We start from the raw sequence: 17,791 nt of genomic DNA on the forward strand, positions 1-17,791 counted from the left end.
ATTCCCCTTCATGCTTCAGCCACCGTTCCAGAAGACATGCTTCAATGCTGATGGCGCTCATTTAAAAAAAAAAGTGTTAATTAAATTTGTGACTGAACTCCTTGGGGAGAATTGTATGTCCCCTGCTCTGTTTTACCCATATTCTATCATATGTTTCATGTTATGGCAGTCTCAGATGATGACCCAGGACATGTTGTTCATTTTAAGAACAGTTTCACTGCAGATCTGACAAAACGAAAAGGAAGTCCCAATGTGAGATTTCTAAAAGATAGTTACAGCACTCAACCCAAAGTTTAAGAATCTGAAGTGCCTTCCAAAATCTGAGAGGGAGCATGCTTTCAGAAGTCTTAAAAGAGCAACACTCCGATGCGGAAACTACAGAACCCAAACCACCAAAAAAGAAAATCAACCTTTTGCTGGTGGCATCTGACTCAGCTAATGAAAATGCGTCGGTCTACACTGCTTTGGATTCTTATTGAGCAGAACCCGTCATCAGCATGGACGCATGTCCTCTGGAATGGTGGTTGAAGCATGAAGGGACATATGAATCTTTAGCACATCTGGGACATAAATATCCTGTGACACCGGCTACAACAGTGCCATGAGAACTCTTGTTCTCACTTTCAGGTGATGCTGTAAACAAAAAGCGGGCAGCATTATCTCCTGCAAATGTAAACAAACTTGTTTGCCTGAGCGATGAACTCAAGAAGAAGAAGGACTGAGTGGACTTCCAGGCTCTAAATTTGTTTTATTTTTGAAGGAAGGGTTTTTTTGTACATAATTCTACATTTGCAAGTTCAACTTTCATGATAAAGAGATTACACTAAAAAGATCCCCTGGGAGAATAACATGATGGGGAAAGGAGTCCAGGAGAGCTGGCTGTATTTTAAAGAATCCTTATTGAGGTTACAGAGACAAACCATCCTGATGTGTAGAAAGAATAGTAAATAAGGCAGGCGACCAGCTTGGCTTAACAGTGAAATCCTTGCTGATCTTAAATACAAAAAAGAAGCTTACAAGAAGTGGAAGATTGGACAAATGACCAGGGAGGAATATAAAAATATTGCTCGGGCATGCAGGAGTGAAATCAGGAAGGCCAAATCACACCTGGAGTTGCAAGTAGCAAGAGATGTTAACAGTAACAAGAAGGGTTTCTTCAGGTATGTTAACAACAAGAAGAAAGTCAAGGAAAGTGTGGGCCCCTTACTGAATGAGGGAGGCAACCTAGTGACAGAGGATGTGGAAAAAGCTGATGTACTCAGTGCTTTTTTTACCTCTGTCTTCACAAACAAGGTCAGCTCCCAGACTACTGCACTGGGCAGCACAGCATGGGGAGGAGGTGACTAGCCCTCTGTGGAGAAAGAAGTGGTTCGGGACTATTTAGAAAAACTGGACGTGCACAAGTCCATGGGGCTGGATACATTGCATCCGAGAGTGCTAAAGGAGTTGGCGGCTGTGATTGCAGAGCCATTGGCCATTATCTTTGAAAACTCATGGCAATCGGGGGAGGTCCCGGGTAACTGGAAAAAGGCTAATGTAGTGCCCATCTTTAAAAAAGGGAAGAAGGAGGATCCTGGGAACTACAGGGCAGTCAGCCTCACCTCAGTCCCTGGAAAAATCATGGAGCAGGTCCTCAAGGAATCAATTCTGAAGCACTTAGAGGAGAGGAAAGTGATCAGGAACAGTCAGCATGGATTCACCAAGGGCAAGTCATGCCTGACTAATCTAACTGCCTTCTATGATGAGATAACTGGCTCTGTGGATGAGGGGAAAGCAGTGGACGTACTGTTCCTTGACTTTAGCAAAGCTTTTGACACGGTCTCCCACAGTATTCTTGCCAGCAAGTTAAAGAAGAATGGGCTGGATGAATAGACTATAAGGTGGATAGAAAGCTGGCTAGATTGTCTGGCTCAATGGGTAGTGATCAATGGCTCCATGTCTAGTTGGCAGCTGGTATCAAGTGGAGTGCCCCAAGGGTCGGTCCTGGGGCTGATTTTGTTCAATATCTTCATAAATGATCTGGAGGATGGCGTGGACTGCACCCTCAGCAAGTTTGCCGATGACACTAAACTGGGAGGAGAGGTAAATATGCTGGAGGGTAGAGATAGGATACAGAGGGACCTAGACAAATTGGAGGATTGGGCCAAAAGAAATCTAATGAAGTTCAACAAGGACAAGTGCAGAGTCCTGCACTTAGGACGGAAGAATCCAATGCACCACTACAGACTAGGAACCGAATGGCTCGGCAGCAGTTCTGCAGAAAAGGACGTAGGGGTTACAGTGGACGAGAAGCTGGATATGAGTCACCAGTGTGCCCTTGTTGCCAAGAAGGCCAATGGCATTTTGGGATGTATAAGTAGGGGCATTGCCAGCAGATCGAGGGACGAGATCGTTCCCCTCTATTCGACATTGGTGAGGCCTCATCTGGAGTATTGTGTCCAGTTTTGGGCCCCACACTACAAGAAGGATGTGGAAAAACTGGAGAGAGTCCAGCACAGGGCAACAAAAATGATTAGGGGACTGGAACACATGATTTATCAGGAGAGGCTGAGGGAACTGGGGATGTTTAGTCTACAGAAGAGAAGAATGAGGGGGGATTTGATAGCTGCTTTCAACTACCTGAAAGGGGGTTCCAAAGTGGATGACTCTAGACTGTTCAGTGGTAGCAGATGACAGAACAAAGAGTAATGGTCTCAAGTTGCAGTGGGGGAGGTTTAGGTTGGATATTAGGAAAAACTTTTTCACTTGGAGGGTGGTGACACGGTGGCAGGCGTTACCTAGGTAGGTGGTGGAATCTCCTTTCTTAGAAGTTTTTAAGGCCTGGCTTGACCAAGCCCCAGCTGGGATGATTTAGTTGGGGATTGGTCCTGCTTTGAGCAGGGGGTTGGACTAGATGACCTCCTGAGGTCCCTTCCAACCCTGATATTCTATGATTCTATTCACTCCAGTACCTGTATTAGGTGAATTGAAAAATATTATTTATTTTATCATTTTTACAGTGCAAATATTGTAATCAAAAATAATATACACTTTGATTTCAATTACACAGAATACAGTATATATGAAATGTAGAAAAACATCCAAAATATTTAATAATTTTCAATTGGTATTCTATTGTTTAACAGTGCGATTAAAACTGCGATTAATCACGATTAATTTTTTTAATCACAATTAATTTGCTTGAGTTAATCACGTGAGTTAACTGCAATTAATCAACAGCCCTAATTCTTAATGATGTAAGGTTACTGTTTACTAACTAGTCCACTAATAGTATACTAAACAAGGACCAATGCTAGCATATCTCCATCTTCTAAAAGGAGTTTTTCCTTCTGGAATGTTTTACTACCTTGCTTTCCCAGAAAACCCACCGTATATGACTTGGGATCAAGAATGCACTTAAAGTACTCCAACTCCCACAATGACTACATGCATTTTACTACACCCAGTTTCTGCACGATTAAGCACAGACTCAACCTAAACCACAGTTCATTAAATATACACTTTTTCCATCATCAGGTTACCCAAAGAACAAATTGGTTTCATCACCATACTATTTAACACCTTCCCTCAGTGAAAATACCACTCTGTCTTCTGCCCACAGAAATCTAAATTCCGTCTGCTGCTTTATTGCCTATAAATGCACCAGACCCCACCTGTAATTTGCAGTCAACTTCTATAAACGTGTCTCCAGTGTTCCACAAATAACAAGTTGACTCTGACGATCAACAGATTTGCTATTGTTGTGCTCAACAAGCTGGCACCAGATGCATGTGTATTGTTAAAAAAAACATCTTATTAGGCATTACTCACAATTCATAGGATTCCCTACCACTTTTAGGATTCCCCACCACTTTAGATCCTTAATATCGCAGACACACACCGTCTCTTATTACCCGCAGAACCCAAAAAGAACGTATAAAAGAACTATAAAAAACAAATTCCTTCCCCCCAAATCAGTATCAGCAATAGTCCAATTAAATCAATGGTAATCTCCATACCTGAGAGATGTAGCTGAATTAGGATAATGAGATCTTAATGAACTTTCTCTATCACCAGGCAACGTAAGTGACGTATTACTATGCAGAAGTATGGTGCTAGTCCCTTGCAAGATTAAGCTAGCTCAATTTTAAGGAAGAAAATTAAAGGGGAGTCATAAATACATTGCCATTATCAATGCCATGTGTGGAGAATGAACTACATTTTCTTCACAGCATGACTGAAGCACACTGAGAGAGATTATATGTGGAAAGCTTGTACAATAAAAACTACGTTATCCAGCCCTGTAGCAACCAGAAAGCTCTATAAACTGACCTTTCTAATCTTCATAGAAAGTCCGGTTCATAGTCCGGTTGGCGCGCAGTCAGCAGGTTCCGTATCTGGCTCTGCGTGGCTCCCTGGAAGCAGCGACATGTCCCTGGTGCTCTTAGCCAGAGGAACAATCAAGAGGGGCTCAGAGTGAAAGAGGAGGTGTAGGGTTGGAGTGCAGGAGGGGTATCGGGGTGCCGGACCCAGGCAGCACTCTCCTCGGGCGGCTCCCTGCAAGTGTCTACCTGTCCCTGCTGCTCCTAGGCAGAGGTGCGGTAGGTGGCTCTGCACTCTCCCTCCACCCGCAGGTGCCACCCCCGCAGCTCCCAGTGGCCGCAGAAAACTATCAGTTTCATTCATATTTTAAAAGAAAGGTTATAGCTTATTTAACTGTAGAATGAAACTACTCAGACCTTGCCCAAGTTATCCCCTTCATTTTCATAGACTGAGAAAATAAAAAAAAACAACACGTATCCCCAGATGGTGCAGAAATATGTAAAGTGCTCTTTTTGATGCATAGATTTCCATTGTCCTAAACCCAAGGACAAGACAGAAGATTGGAGGATCTATGCATGTGGGAAAGAAAAAGAAGTGCATAGTCCCTGTATCAACTTTGGAGAAATTCTCTAAAAACACGGAAAGACAATACCCCCTCCCAACACCTTGACTATAGGGAAGGGTAAGGCTTGCAGGAACAAAAAGTTAGAGATATTTTGGTCCCAGTTGGAAAGGAAAGCAGGCTTCCTACCATCTTCATCTGAGTCCCCTGAGCAGGCATAGACATACTGGTTTCTAGGAGATCCCCCCTCAAATCCCCAAAGACCTCAGGTTATCAATATCTCCCCTGCTTCACGGATCAAGGAAGTGAGAGTGTCAGAGGAACATGGGAGAATGTTAAATCTCTCTCCCCCTCTGCAATGCAAAAGTAAGTGAAAAATACCTTGAAAGAAATCTCACAGTTAGCAGCAACCTATATGCTAAAACCTTATTTTTGAGACATTAACAATCTGGGCCTGTTCTTCTGCCACCAAAATCAGGAGATGCTCTTATAGCACAAATCTTGCACACTAAAAAACTACAACAGTGCTCTGGTACAGCAATTTTTTCAAAAAGCGTAAGTTATAACCACAGTTTTTATTATTATTAATCTGATGCTGTTGAAATGGTGTTTGTTTGAATATCTGCATTATCCTCAGGCCAAATGACTTGGAGAGCATTTGGTTGAACTAGGTCCTAGAATCCTGCTGTAAATTACTTAGATGTTTTTCATCAACAAATTTCATTGTATTGAGCATCTACGAGAAAAAGCTGCTTTAAAAGGAAAAAAGATATCACAGAAGCATAGAATATCAGGGTTGGAAGGGACCTCAGGAGGTCATCTAGTCCAACCCCCTGCTCAAAGCAGGACCAATCCCCAACTAAATCATCCCAGCTGGGGCTTGGTCAAGCCAGGCCTTAAAAACTTCTAAGAAAGGAGATTCCACCACCTACCTAGGTAACGCATGCCACCGTGTCACCACCCTCCAAGTGAAAAAGTTTTTCCTAATATCCAACCTAAACCTCCCCCACTGCAACTTGAGACCATTACTCCTCATTCTGTCATCTGCTACTACTGAGAACAGTCTAGATCCATCCTCTTTGGAACCCCCTTTCAGGTAGTTGAAAGCAGCTATCAAATCCCCCCTCATTCTTCTCTTCCGCAGACTAAACAATCCCAGTTCCAACAGCCTCTCCTCATAAATCATGTGTTCCAGTCCCCTAATCATTTTTGTTGCCCTGTGCTGGACGTTTTCCAATTTTTCCACATCCTTCTTGTAGTGTGGGGCCCAAAACTGGACACAGTACTCCAGATGAGGCCTCACCGATGTCAAATAGAGGGGAACGATCACATCCCTCAATCTGCTGGCAATGCCCCTTCTTATACATCCCAAAATGCCATTGACCTGCCTGGCAACAACGGCACACTATTGACTCATATCCAGCTTCTCATCCACCATAGCCCCTATGTCCTTTTCTGCAGAACTACTGCCTACCCACTCAGTCCCTAGTCTGTGGCAGTGCACGGAATTCTTCCGTTCTAAGTGCAGGACTCTGCACTTGTCCTTGTTGAACCTCATCAAATTTCTTTTGGTCCAATCCTTTAATTTGTCTACCTCCCTCTGTATTCTAGCCCTACCTTCCAGCGTATCTACCACTGCTCTCAGTTTAGCATCATCAGCAAACTTGCTGAGGGTGCAATCCATGCCATCCTCCAGATCATTAATGAAGATATTGAACAAAATCAGCCCCAGGACTGACCCTTGGGGCACTCTGCTTGATACCAGCTGCCAGCTAGACATGGAGCCGTTGATCACTACCCGTTGAGCCAGACAATCTAGCCAGCTTTCTATCCACCTTATAGTCTATTCATCCAGCCCATTCTTCTTTAACTTGCTGGCAAGAATACTGTGGGAGACCGTGTCAAAAGCTTTGCTAAAGTCAAGGAACAATATGTCCACTGCTTTCCCCTCATCCACAGAGCCAGTTATCTCATCATAGAAGGCAATTAGATTAGTCAGGCATGACTTGCCCTTGGTGAATCCATGCTGACTGTTCCTGATCACTTTCCTCTCCTCTAAGTGCTTCAGAATTGATTCCTTGAGGACCTGCTCCATGATTTTTCCAGGGACTGAGGTGAGGCTGACTGCCCTGTAGTTCCCAGGATCCTCCTCCTTCCCTTTTTTAAAGATGGGCACTACATTAGCCTTTTTCCAGTTACCCGGGACCTCCCCCGATTGCCATGAGTTTTCAAAGATAATGGCCAATGGCTCTGCAATCACAGCCGCCAACTCCTTTAGCACTCTCGGATGCAGCGCATCCGGCCCCATGGACTTGTGCTCATCCAGCTTTTCTAAATAATTCCAAACCACTTCTTTCTCCACAGAGGGCTGGTCACCTCCTCCCCAGTGCAGCAGTCTGGGAGCTGACCTTGTTCGTGAAGACAGAGGCAAAAAAAGCACTGAGTACATTAGCTTTTTCCACATCCTCTGTCACTAGGTTGCCTCCCCCATTCAGTAAGGGGCCCACACTTTCCTTGACTTTCTTCTTGTTGTTAACATACCTGAAGAAACCCTTCTTGTTACTCTTAACATCTCTTGCTACTTGCAATTCCAGGTGTGATCTGGCCGTCCTGATTTCACTCCTGCATGCCCGAGCAATATTTTTATACTCTTCCCTGGTCATTTGTCCAGTCTTCCACTTCTTGTAAGCTTCTTTTTTGTATTTAAGATCAGCAAGGATTTCACTGTTAAGCCAAGCTGGTCGCCTGCCATATTTACTATTCTTTCTACACATCAGGATGGTTTGTCCCTGTAACCTCAATAAGGATTAATACGACAAATTTAGAAGATGAAAAACTTTTTATTCACTTATCAGCTTCTGAGAATTACATGATTTTAAAGGGACTGTCAATTTTAAAAAAATTACTTCGGTCTGAAAATATTTGATCTATGTTTGTTATAAACACCATCTATAACTACCATAACTAAAGAGATTGGGGGGAAAAGGGTATTTTCTCTATTCTTCCAGTTTGCTTGCTAGCCTTCCAAGTTAACAAGGAACCATACTGTATTACTTAAATAACTGGAGACAATTTCTTTAATATCTACTAACGGAAAACTTTTTGCTACTCTACATGAATTGCCTGGGTGAAAATAATGTACTTTTAACAAATTTAGCTTAAATGCAAGAGTGGCTTTGTAATGTGATCTAGACCGAAATTTTCACTGTGTGTCATACCTTAACAGACACTCAACAGACTGTAATAAATCTCAGTTACTACTGGCATGGATCAACATACACGTCGCACTCCCCATCAGTACTTCACCCAAGCTGGGGAAGCTAATGATCCAACCAGTGGACCAAATTCAATGATGAATCCTGGTCACATGCCACCTGATGCACATTGCGCATACACTAAGAAGAAGACAAAAACTACTGACCTTGCCTAAGCCATTTAATCTCCCTTCAATGTTGCACATTTAATTTTAGCAGAGTGAGGGCAAATCATCGGTTCTGTACAAAGAGGGAGAAGTTTCTAAGGCCATGTCTACACTACCGGTAGGTTGGCACTGCTGCAGTCAATACAGTGGTGTCGATTTAGCAGGTGGACTCCAGTACTCCACCTCCCCAAGAAGATAAGGGAAGTCGGCAGGAGAGTGTCTCCCATTGACCCAACTCACTGTGGACACCGCGGTAGGTTGACCTAAGCTACGTTTGACTTCCGTTACGTTATTGATGTAACTGAAGTAGCGTAACTTGGGTCAGCTTGCCGCAGTAGTGTAGACAGCACTAAGGGTATGTCTACACTGCAAAAATACAGACACCTCCCTCCCCCAGCAGCAAGTCTCAGAGCCAGGCTCAACTGACTCAGGATTGCAGGGCTCACACTATAGGGGAAAAATAGCTCAGTAGCCATTCAGGCTGGAGCCTGTGCTCTGAAACCAGGCAACCGGGGTGGGTTTCAGAGACTAGGCTCCAACCCGAGTGGGAACATCTAAACTGCTATTTTCAGCCCAGTAGCGAGCTCTGCAAGCCTGAGTCAGTTGACACAGGCTCTGAGATTTGCTGCCATGGGGTGGCTTTTGTTTTGTGTTTTTTTGCAGCATAGACATATGCTAAATTTGGGGGGGGGAAATAGGTCAGAATGCAATATTATTGTTGTACTATGAAAACACTTGGTAGGATTTCTATCTTTCAGGTTTGTGAGGAATCCTCAGTTTTCTAGTTTTATAAATATAATTTAAAAAAACAGTATGAAGTTCACTTGTTAAAACATTCCAACAACACGTTGTTGGATTACAAGTTTATTTTCTATTATTTGCCACCTCAAATAAAAAAAACATGCTATAGCAGCTAATTAGAGTAACTACGCAAATCATTATGTTCTGTTAAGGAGGTGTACAGATAGCTTCCAAAAAGTTTGCCCAGCTAACAACATAAAATATGAGTTTGAACACACCCCATTAACACTGTTTCTTGACTAAAACTGTAACAGTGTTCCGCCTTAAAAGTAAGCCATCAACTTGAAATGAATATTGAGTTAAGACCATTTCTGTGCACTGAATACCCACCTACATCCTTTAAAGTAGTGTAGACAATTAGGGAAGGGGGCTGTCACTTGGCAGAAAGATACATTTACCTTAAAAAAAGAATGCCATAACTTATTGTACCTAATGCTATACCATTCTTCACCAAAATTAAGAGCATTCAGCACAAAAATTTAAGATTAATTCAATTTTCATTTTAGTTTCTGAAGATTTATCATTAACTTGGCATATACAAATTCACCAAGGAGAACAAAACTCTACTAAATATAAAAATAACTGTTCAACTCTTCAGAAGCACTACCCACAATGAACCTCCCAGGTCACCTAGTTGTATATGAAGCTATTGAAGACTCCGGAAACTCAAACTGCTTTGTTTTGCAATTTGATATTTATGCAGGACATTAATCTGTAATATGAAATAGTGTCTGAAATTATTTCACTTTGAAATTCAGTTTACAGAAAATGAGTACTTTTAGAAACATAACTTAGCTTAAGTATTTGGAACACGGACTTAGTATACATACACAGTAGCCAGTCTGACAATAGGCTGGAACGTTGGAATGCACTATTGATAGTCTCTTCTCCCAATAATTTACAAGCTGGAGCCCCAGTCTCAGAATCTACCTTGCATGGATGGACCCTTGTGCCTGATTTCAATGGGGCTCCAGCACGAATCCAACTGTATCATTGGGGCCAGGAATTTTAAAAACAGCAACCCTAAAAACAATACTATTTTATTGATTTGTAGAGAACACTTTAGAAAAGTACAAAGATGTAGATGTATTCAGAATGGGCCTGATTCTCTTTTCACATCAGTGAAAGCGAGGGACAATCAGGCTCAAAGGACTTCCAAAGCTCAAAACAATTATTTTAATCAGGTAAATAATCTGCATTCCTAAGCTTATATGCTTACCATACATAAACTAAGCTATTTTGTTACAGCTAAATGTTAAATTGTCCAATAAATCTACTACAGCTTTGTGTATTTCCCATCACTGCATGTATTAAATATAAATTAGCCATTAAAAATTATGTTCATTAAAAAAATTAAATATCAAAGCTGTAGCAGAAGTCACCAGAAATGTTAAAGATACAGCTGACACGTCTATATTAATTCAATGTGTACCATTTTCCTTTGCCATACTGGTGCATGTTAAAATACAGTCTCAAACGTTCAGACTGATACCACCTCCCACCCCCATTTTCGCCCTGCAACACTTTCTCCCTTCCCACTCCTATAGTGTTTACAGTGCTTACTTTGTATGTATTTTTATTACAAGTATTTGTACGGTAAAAAAAAAGAAATAGTATTTTTCAATTCACCTAATACAAGTATTGTAGTGCAATCTCTTTGTTGCAAAAGTGCAACTTACAGATGTAGATATTTTTGTTACATAATTGCACTCAAAAACAAATCCATGTAAAGTTTCAGAGCCTACAAGTCCACTCAGTCCTACTTCTTCTTCTTCAGCCCAACGCTAAGGCAAACAAGTTTGTTTACATTTACAGGAGATAACGGTGCCCTCTTCTTATTTACACTGTCACCAGAAAGTCAGAACAGGCATTTGCATGTCACTTTTGTAGCCGGCATTGCAAGGTATTTACATGCCAGATATGTTAAACATCCATACGCCCCTTCATGCTTCGGTCACCGTTCCAGAAGACATGCTTCCATGCTGATGGAACTCATTAAAAAAATAATGTGTTAATTAAATTTGTGACTGAACTCCTTGGGGAAGAATTCTATGTCTCCTGTTCTGTTTTACCAGCATTCTACCATATGTTTCATGTTATGGCAATCTTGGATGAATACCCAGCACATGTTCATTTTAAGAACACTTACACAACAGATTTGACAAAACGAAGAGAAGGTACCAATGTGAGATTTCTAAAAATAGCTATAGTACTCAACCCAAAGTTTAAGAATCTGAAGTATCTTCCAAAACCTGAGACAGATGAGGTGCGGAGCATGCTTTCAGGAGTCTTAAAAGAGCAACACTCTGATGCAGACACTACAGAACCAAAACCACCAAAAAAGAAAATCAACCTTCTGCTGGCGGCATCTTACTCAGACGATGAAAATGAACATGCGTCGGTCCACTCTGCTCTGGATTATTATCGAGCAGAACCCGTCATCAGCATCGACTCATGTCCTCTGGAATGGAGGTTGAACCATGAAGGGACATATGACTCTTTAACACTTCTGGCACGTAAATATCTTGTGACACCAGCTACAACAGTGCCATGTGAACACCTGTTCTCACTTTCGGGTGACATTAATCAAAAAAGTCACCATAAATACTATTGGAGTTTATCTGTCTATTCATCTGTGCATATGTACCATTAATTATGTCATCTCCAATTCACCTGTCAGGGACAAGAACAAAAAACAGATTCTAAGTGCAGAGAAAGTAATGGTATTTTTTCGTGTTTAAATCTCATGTTTGCTCCTTTGACACAATAGCTACTCGGGGTGCCAGATTTTTCTTTCACCCTGCTTTAATACCACAATTAGTGTGTTTGTTTTTCAGTGCTAACAGCAAGGCATGATCTACACTTAAAAATTAAATCAACGTAGGTACTACGTCACTCACAGACGTGAAAAATTTCACACCCTGATTTCTGTAGTTAGGTCAACCTAACCCTCTGGTGTAGATGCAACTAAATCAAGGAAATAATTATTCTATTGACCAACCTACCACATCTCAGAGAGCTGGATTAACTACATTGATGGACAAACCCCTTCTGTCTATGTAGGAAGTGTCAAAACTACTGTGCCACAGCAACACAGCTGTAGTGCAACTGCTGTAGTGTAGGATTACCCCAAGTGCAGTAGTTTACCAAGTATGCACTGGCTCTTGGCAGGAAGAAATCAGAACTCCTGGTGCCCAGTGGTTAAAAACATTCCTAAATTTCTATCTTACTGTTAAAAATTTATCAGCTACAGTGTGACAACAAACCCCAAAATATGCCCCTACAAACAATCAAGCAGACCAAACACGCTAGTACATCTGATAATGATGCTTAAAGTTGAAAGAGGATTTTCTAGCTTTCTTGATTGTTTTAACAACTTAGATAAGATGGTCAATTATTTTAGCCTATCTTATTCTATCAAGCAGGAGAGAGAGAAGGTGAGTAAGGAAATATCTTTTATTGGACCAACTTCTGTTGGTGAAAGAGATGAGCTTACACTTGTCTCTTTCACCAGCAGAAGTTGAAATATCTTTTATTAGACCAACACCCACCTTGTCCCTCTCTAATATCCTGGCACCCACATGGCTACAGCAACACTGCAAATGTCATGGGAGAGATATTTTATGTTTCTCAGTGTTATGAAGCGACAACTGTCTTCCTCTAGAATGCCCATACTGGTTTGCAGTACTTGAGATTCTCTTTGGGCTTGTCTTCATTGCTAAAAAAGCTGAGTTTTTTATGCTGGAGTAATTAGCATGCACTAACTATCCTAAAATAAAAATACAGTGAAGATAAGGCATTCCAGTTTTACTCCTATGTAAACTCAGAGGTCAACCTGGCCTCAGCAAGTTTATCTTGCAGTAAAACTAAAATGCCTAGTCTTCACTGTATTTTTACCTTAGGATAATTCATAAAGATCACCCTACTGCAAAACATCAGCTTTTTACAGCAGTGAAGACAAACCCTTCGACTGCATCTTCACTGCAAGATACACCATGGTGTAAGCAATCATGGGGCTAGCCAATTCGTGATAACCTAACCCGTGGGGGCATGACTACATCTGCTAATCCCTACAGCAAGACCTGCAATTGACACATTTTACTGGGTAAGAATACTAGAGTGTCTTAGCACAAAGAACCATGGAATATGCCCACAGGTACATGCCAGTGAGTGTACAAACAGTCAGGACACAGGAAAGCAGGTAGGGATTTGCTGTAGGAACACTTACACCTGGGCTAGGCTAATCTAGATGTTCAGATTGGTTGCTCAATCACCCAGGGGTTGGTAACAATCACTGTCTAGGGTAGACAAGTATTCAATGATTTTTCAAAACACGTTCATGACTTTTGATACTGACATGCTTGTGAGAGTGGAGAGGTGGGTAAATGAATGGGTACTACTAACAAATATATAACAACAATGCATCAAATGATTTTAGATATTTTAAAGTGGAAAACAATCTGAGCCCACAACAGGAGCAAGGGACAGTAGCAAAATGCTCAAAAGGACAGAACAACCCCAGAATGTTAACATAAACTTGTTATGCTGCTATATGACTATCTTTTCTATGTATTATTTTAAATTACTGGTAGGGAATTTTGAGCTGTGAGCAGGTTTTTTTCTTTATTAAATCAAAACAAAATAAATTGTACAGTTTACAGACAGGCAAACTATGAATTGGCATTGCACAAGATTTCCCACACATTTCAGAAAATCTGGCTCAGTGCTAACCTGATAGACCTCTGCTACTCTAATCTTGAGTCTCTTTTGAAAGGAGATTCTCAGATATGACTATCCCCAAAACACTAACTAGGATAATTCCACCAAAGCTATTTTCAAATGTTAGCTCAGCAAGTAATCTGAACTAGTGTTGATTTTCAGACGGTGAAACAGTAATGCTGAAAGCCCACCGAATAAATAGCAGAGACAGTTTGAGCACAAAATATAGGACAACAGTTTTAAATCTATTGTTTGTGGATGGTAGAAACAACACTGGAGTAAATATTTTCTCTCTTAGGATATACTCCCTATATCTAATATATTTAAATGTGTAAACAAGACTTCAGAAGTTGTCAATTGGCAATTTCAAAGTCAAGGAGCATAAACTCACTGTACAAAAGGATTATTACCATTGAAAAAAACTACAGTCAAACCCTAAATATCACATCCAAAGATCCCAAAGACCATTGTTACAGGGGACTGAGTGGCTCAGGAAATTAGTAATGGAGTACAGAACTTTTCACCTCTATATTACTGGTGAGTAATGACATAGCTGTGTATCAGCGAATGGCTGTTCAATGGCTGTATGAAATGAACTGATGGCCTGTCCAATTCTTAGTAGACAGGAACTGCCAACAATATTACTAATGTGTATTCGTAGTCTCAACGGAAGGACCAGATAATGACTGGACATGAAGAACAAACAAACCTCCTCCCCCCCCAAAAGGTAGTGTCTTCAGAACAGTTGAAATTGACTGGTAAGGCAGCATGGGGAGAGTCACACCGTATCTGGGACCTTTCAAATAAGCACTACTTACAAAATAATTCAGAGGAATGCAAAGAAGAAGGTCTGATCTTAATAGGTGCTCCCTCATACAGAAGGTGTTACAGTGTTGCTAGTTTGGAGAGGGGGAGAGTGAGCATGTAACAGATGTGCATTGTCCCAGACATGTGGAAAAATAAACACAAGATGCAAGGGACATCGTTTAATTAGAGGAGAACCTTATTACCTTAATTCATCTGGGAACTACCAGGCAATCAACATTATGAATCATTTCAACATGGTGGAAAGATACCCTTCAACCCCTATCCCAACACAGCTGGTCCCCAAAACATTGTTAGGATCCCAATGCCCTCCCCTCATATGAAGGTTAAGGAACTGGATTGTTTCCTCACTGCCCCAGACCTTAGGAGTCCCAACCCCATTTACCAGCTTCTTTTGGGGATGCCTTCCCCTAAGTCTATTTATAATTCTAGTTTAATCAGGGAACAGGACTCCTTATGAAACGAACACCTGCAACAGACACCTGCTAAAGTGTCACAACTTGACCTTTACCTCCTGACTAACTCCACTGTATCCCTGAACAGCTGTGGGGAAGGCCTGAACAGTCACTCCATCCTGACCAATTGCACCATAAGGGGAAAATTCCTTCCCTGTCCCTAAAAAGGCCACTAACACAATCCCCACAGCAGACCTAAAATCCTGGTACTATACTAACCAATGAGAGGGTGCTCAGGCTGGAGGTCTATATACCCTTTCGTGCAAGGGCTAATGACTTATCTGAGCAAACCAGCCAAAGCACAAGCTTAGGCGATGCCTTCCCGCTGCACCCACAGTGAGATAATCCTTCCTAACCTACAGGAGGGACCCTTAAAGGAGCCACTATCCATCCTCCTCCCGCACCAGTCCAAACAAACGTGTAAACAATTGAAGATCCCAGAAGTTTGAGCTTGTAAAGACCTGTTACGCCATAGTCCAACCATTCCTGTAAGTGCAGGATATGGTCCTCAGGTAATGAGAGGAGGTATCTGGAATTAAAATTAAACTACACCTAATCTTAAAAGCTTCCACATCAACTCTAAAAAAGTTAAAAAAAAATCAAACAACTCCATATTTTACATTATTGTTAAAAAAAAAGTGGCAAGGACAAAGACTAGTGATTAACTTAAAGGTTACAGAAATTGAGCAGTTTCAAAATGAATGTAAAGAACAGAAAAAGTGTATAAAACTTTCAATTAAATAGAAGTTAAAGAGTATTTTAATCACCTAAGTGTTCTTTAATACATTTTAGTAACTAATATTAGTATAACCAAAAAAGGTATGGTTGTTTGTTTTTTTTGGAGGGGGTTAAGTTTAAGATTTTATTCTGAGATTCAAAACTACAACAACTTTCTTCCCTCAGAGAAGATGGTAAAAGATTAAAAAACAATTTCTAAACTAATTCACGTTGTAACTGCATGTGTGCACTATTTCATAGATTAAAAAAAAAGAGCAAGTAATGCAGAGCTATACACATTACTTAAAAGCACTAGACTTCTAGTAATTTATAGAAAGAACAAATACTTTCTACAAACTTTGCAATTGATGTAGTTAACTTATTCAACACTATTTAGACTGGCCAGATAATGTTAAAACATTATAAAACTGATCATGTACTCTAGAGCAAGAGATCTATTTATGAGACCAAATGTCATTTGTTGTCCTTGTTCTATTTTAGAAGACTACAGTAAAGTCATATTTCCTTTATTAAAACTGCACCCAAGACAAAGATTCATCTTAATAAAACTAACATTTCTCTCTCTCTTTTCTTCCACAGAGAGCTAAATCAACAAAGGGTTCTTTTTAAATTTAATTTGCCCCATGTTATATTTAAAATTGCACTAACCCAGATTTAGCTATTTAGACAGTGCGGCAAACCTTGTTCTCAGATACAGTAAATTCAGAGGGGGGTTAAATAGATATAAAAAGAAAGACTTAGTCCATTGTGTCCTATTAAACGTATACAAAGACAAAAGGCCAAATACTGAAATGCATTTAAGGAAGTCCAACTTTGTGTAATTTACATCATCTTCTGATCCAGTCAGCATGCAAGATACAACTATGAATGCTCTTATCTTGCAAGCCTCTCCACCGTTGCAGACTTTTATACTATGTGGTGCCCCATTAAAGTCAATAGGGTCCACCCAGATAAAACAGCTTACTTTTTCTGTCTGACACCCCATAACACCTCACTTCTGATTTTGGCCCAATGATACTACAGATGCTACAGTGGCACAGCTATAGCACTGCAGCTGTACCACTGTAGCACCATAGTGTACCAGCATTTCTCAAAAGTGTCCACCGTGGCTGCATGCAGCCACCAGGGGCTTTTCTTGTGGCGACAGCCCCCTGGGCTGTGTGTGTGGGGGGAGTAACAACCCCTCCCTCTCCCTGTTGCTCCTGGATGCACCACCTTGGTGTTGGTTGCTGGGGCTGCCAGCAGGGGTTGGCCCTGCCCCCCTCTGGAGACACCTGGGGCACAAACCTGGAGAAGCAGGCAGGCGGTGAGTGCCCCAACCTCCCAAGGCGGTGGGGCTCAGGCTTTGGGCTTTAGTCCTGGGGTGGTGGGCTGGCAGGCTCTGGCGCGGGGCTTTGGGCTCCAATCCCAGGCTCTGGCTGCACAGTGGCAGGCCCTAGGCTCCGGTGGCGGGGCTTCAGGCTCTAGCCTGCGCCCTGTCTCTCCTAACCCCTCATCCAGGGTTTAATTTGTCCCCAGGCTTGGCAGGGCTGAGTAAGTCTGCTGTGAAAAGTGATATAGCTAGCAATAAATAAATTATAATGATTTGGATGTGCATATTTAATTGTTTTTCTTAAAGCTAATTAAGTATTTTAGGAAACAGTGTAAGAGTGGCCACCAGCAAGAGTTGGCAGCCGCACTGAGGCCACTAAAAAAATTGTCCTGAGAACCCCTAATATAGACACTTGCTACAGCAACAGAAGGGATTTTTTCATTGCTACAATTAACCTACCCACTTGAGAGAAGGTAGATAGGTCAACAGAAGAATTCTTCCATAGACTCAGTGATGTCTATACCGGGGTTTAGGTTTGCGTGACCCAGGGTGTTAGTTTTTCCAAACCTCCGAGCAACATGGCTAGATTAACCTAAATTTTAGATGTAGACCAGGCATACGTTTACTATATACTATGATAGTCTGGAAGAGAGGGG

At 41.4% G+C, this 17,791-nt stretch overlaps 1 protein-coding gene across 1 annotated transcript in view; it reads right to left on the reverse strand.

The window, feature by feature from the left end:
* PRKACB (protein kinase cAMP-activated catalytic subunit beta) overlaps positions 1-17,791 on the reverse strand; it is a 116,780-nt gene that overhangs the window by 95,972 nt on the left and 3,017 nt on the right. The window lies entirely within an intron of this gene.

This window comes from Lepidochelys kempii, chromosome 8 (genome assembly GCF_965140265.1).
Source record: "Lepidochelys kempii isolate rLepKem1 chromosome 8, rLepKem1.hap2, whole genome shotgun sequence".
In the NCBI taxonomy this organism is placed as follows: domain Eukaryota; kingdom Metazoa; phylum Chordata; order Testudines; family Cheloniidae; genus Lepidochelys; species Lepidochelys kempii.